Below are 3,633 nucleotides of genomic sequence, written 5' to 3' on the forward strand. Positions count from 1 at the left end.
CCGTGTGCGGGCGCCATATGCTGGGGTCCAGCCCCAGCGGTCCAGGGGTTCCCAAAGGTGTGGACGGAGTCGGCGAAGAATGTTTTACACGGAGACAGCGTTCAAAACTCTCTAGCTTTCCTTAGTCTCCGTGGATCTTCCCTGTGCCTGACTGAGGCCACAGAGAGAGATCACAAGGCAAGCTGAGCCTTTATTTTATAGTGAGAGGTAAACAAGGTAGTGGTTACCAAAGTTACACTGTTCTTGTGAGTTTCACTTGTTTACACCATGGTTATACTTCCTGCACTGCCTCAGCCCATTAGCTTCCCAGATAAGATCTAGGGAGCCTCCTAAGGTCAAGCCTAATTATGCTAAGAGGACTGTGCCCTCTAAGCTGGGAATTGTTTGTGATTTTGCCCACAGGTCAGTCCGAGGCTGAACCCTATATCAGCTCCCTACAGGCTGTGACAGTTTCTCCGGCTTTCCTTGTTTTTCATGACCTTGACAGTTTTAAGAAGTATTTGTCAGGTATTTTGTAGAACGTTCCTCAACTGAGATTTGTCTGCTGTTTTGCTCACGATTAGGCTGCGGTTACTGAGGAGGGGACCACAGAGGTAGAGTACCATTCTCATCACATCATTCCAAGGGGACATAGTATCCACATAACTCCTCACTGTTGGTGTTGACCTTGATCACCTGGCTGAGGTCTGCTTGTCAGACTTCTCTTTTCTCCCTTTCCATACTGTACTTTTTTTTTTTTTTAAATATATTTTATTAATTTTTTACAGAGAGGAAGGGAGAGAGATAGAGAGTTAGAAACATCGATGAGAGAGAGACATCGATCAGCTGCCTCCTGCACATCTTTTCCAGAGAGGTAGGGAGAGGGGTAGACAGCTAGAAACATCGATTAGAGAGCAACATCGATCAGCTTCCCTCTGCACACCCCCAACTGGGGATGTGCCCACAACCAAGGTTCATGCCCTTGACCGGAATCGAACCTGGGACCTTTCAGTCCACAGACCGACGCTCTATCCACTGAGCCAAACCGGTTTTGGCCATACTGTACTTTTTGGAAAGAAACATTATGCACAGGAGAGTTAGCTACAGTTCCTCAGGGAAGAGACTCTTCATAAACTCTTTGAAATTCTTCTGCACGGGAGATTTGTTTATCCTTCCTATTGTTTTCCCAGCCATTTATTCCGATCAGTGTGGGCTCCTGGATATTTGTTTACTTTGGGTTGTAATCCAGTATACATTATTTATTTTGTTCTCAAATTGTCCCAACGTGGGCCACTGGGAGCTGTCAGACATACCCCCATCAAATATGAATCGTTTCGTATTTGAGCCCTTTCTTACTTTCTGGCACTACGCCTGCCCCAGCCCTAGAATCAGTCATTTCTTCAAGGAACCTGGGTTCCTTTTATTGGAGAATGTTATTAGAAACCAAGATCTGGGTGCCAGGTGTGATCATTGCCACCGGGGTCATTCTTACTAGGCCCTCTCAGCCGGCAAAGCAAGAAAATATCTGTGTGTATTCTAACCCAGGTAGCACACATCTATAACTCTGTATGTAGCCACCTGTATTTATATTGAACTACACATATGTTCATCTGTTGTCTCCACTACAGCTCATTCTAGCCTTGACCCCTGGCTTACCTATAACCTTCCACCACACCAATAAGAAGCCTGGCTTCTATCCATTTACTTCAATATTCAATTCTGTTAGACATGTACAGTGGTTCAGAATTGTGAACCCTTTTATTATCATTTAATTTGAAGTAATTAATATCCATTGATTCACTCTTTAACCATGAATTGTTTCGAGGTTTGGTTTTTAGTTTCAAAACATAGGTCTCGTTAGATCTCTTTCTGCAGTTGATTTCTATTTTCCTTACACTGTGGTCTGAAAATATGTCCTGTATAATGTTGATTCTCTGGTATGCTTTGAGACTTCCTCTGTGATTTAATGCATGCTCAATTTTGTCAACAGTAACATGTGATTGCCAAAAAAAATAAATAAATTTTGGTACATCTACTCTGTGCCATTAAAAACGTCATTATGAAAATGTAGAAAGTATACAAACGTTTGAGATAATGTGAAATGAAATAAAAAGGACACTAAACCCATGCAGCGTTTGCAGCAGTGTAAACTACTCGGGCATAAAAACAGAGACTGGAGAAGGATAAGCAAAAATGAAAATAAATATCCATGTAGAGTGGTGGGATTCTAGGTAATTTTTTTTCTCTTCTCAAAACTGTATTTCATGTTGTTTCATTGTTTCTGTACTTTGTAAAACTTTCAAAAAGGTATCCCAGAAAACGTTGGTTTGATAAGTTAACAAAGGAACACAAAGTATTTAATTCTACAGACATTTTTGGAGCCCTTGCTACGCGTTGGGCACGTCAAGGTCACCTTCTTCTGAGACTCTTAGATTGAAAGGGGCAGGGTAGGCACAAGTAATTCCTAGACAAGGCAGGTAGCAAGGGGTCCCAAAGAGCTCCAGACCTGAGACAGCTGGAAGACAGCACTGGGAGGCATTGGTTTAGATTCAGCAGGGAGGAGGGGGCATGCAATGTCCTTGTGGGTGTGATGGGAACTATAGAGGATCTCAAGGATCCCTGTGTGGACACACGTAACGGGGAGACCTTGAATATTAACAAAATCTGATGTTTGTATAAGACTTTATAACTTACAGAATCTCCCAGCGCGCACACACAATCTCATTGCTATTTATCTATCTCTGTGCTATTTACCTTGTGAGGTAGATATGACTATTTTTATGCCATTTTTTACAGAGTTGGAAACTGAGGTTCAGAGAGAGGGAAGCAACTTGTCCAAGGTTACACAACCAGTAAGTGACAGAGTCAGGACTCAGACACTGGTGTCCTAGCTCCATGTAGAGGCTCCTTTAGGTAAAACCCTCTTAGAAAAGAACTCCTTTGCCATGCACTTAGAAAGAGCCAGAAAAATGGCACAGCAGCCCTAGCCGGTTTGGCTCAGTGGATAGACGTCGGCCTGTCAGCGGTTGCCAACCTTTCAGACCTCTGGTGGTCCGTGGACCACTGGTTGGTGACCACTGGACTAAGGGTCCGGGGTTCGATTCCGGTCAAGGGCACATGCCCAGGTTGCAGGCTCAATTCCCAGTAGGGGGCGTGCAGGAGGCAGCCGATCAGTGATTCTCTCTCAGCATTGACGTTTCTATCACTTTCTCTCTGAAATCAATAAAAAAATATTTTTTAAAAATGGCTCAGCAAGGCCATCCCAGTCAGCAAAAAAGGAATATTATCAAATGTCCTCTCAAGGAGGAGCTGCTGTGAAAAGAGAAAATGAGGACCAGCTGCCATTCTGGTCCAATTGAGAGAGAGAAAAAAATACAGTGTAGAAATGTTGGTATATCAACACCATTAAAATGATTATTTGAAAGATCATTTAAAAAAAAGATCATGAGCCTTGAAAAATGGAAAAGTAGCCCAGAAGAAGAGCATTCCAAGCTGAAGGGAGAGAAATGAGCTGGAGGCCTTGCAGGCACTGAGAGCTGGTGGTGTGGCTGGGAGCAGGCAGGCTGTGGTAGGGGTGAGGTAGGTAGGGGCCAGTTTACAGATAAATAAAGCAGAAATGAATACAGGTTAATAATAACCAAATCGTGTTACAAG

The sequence above is a fragment of the Myotis davidii genome, unplaced genomic scaffold (assembly GCF_000327345.1).
Source record: "Myotis davidii unplaced genomic scaffold, ASM32734v1 scaffold993, whole genome shotgun sequence".
Lineage (NCBI taxonomy): Eukaryota > Metazoa > Chordata > Mammalia > Chiroptera > Vespertilionidae > Myotis > Myotis davidii.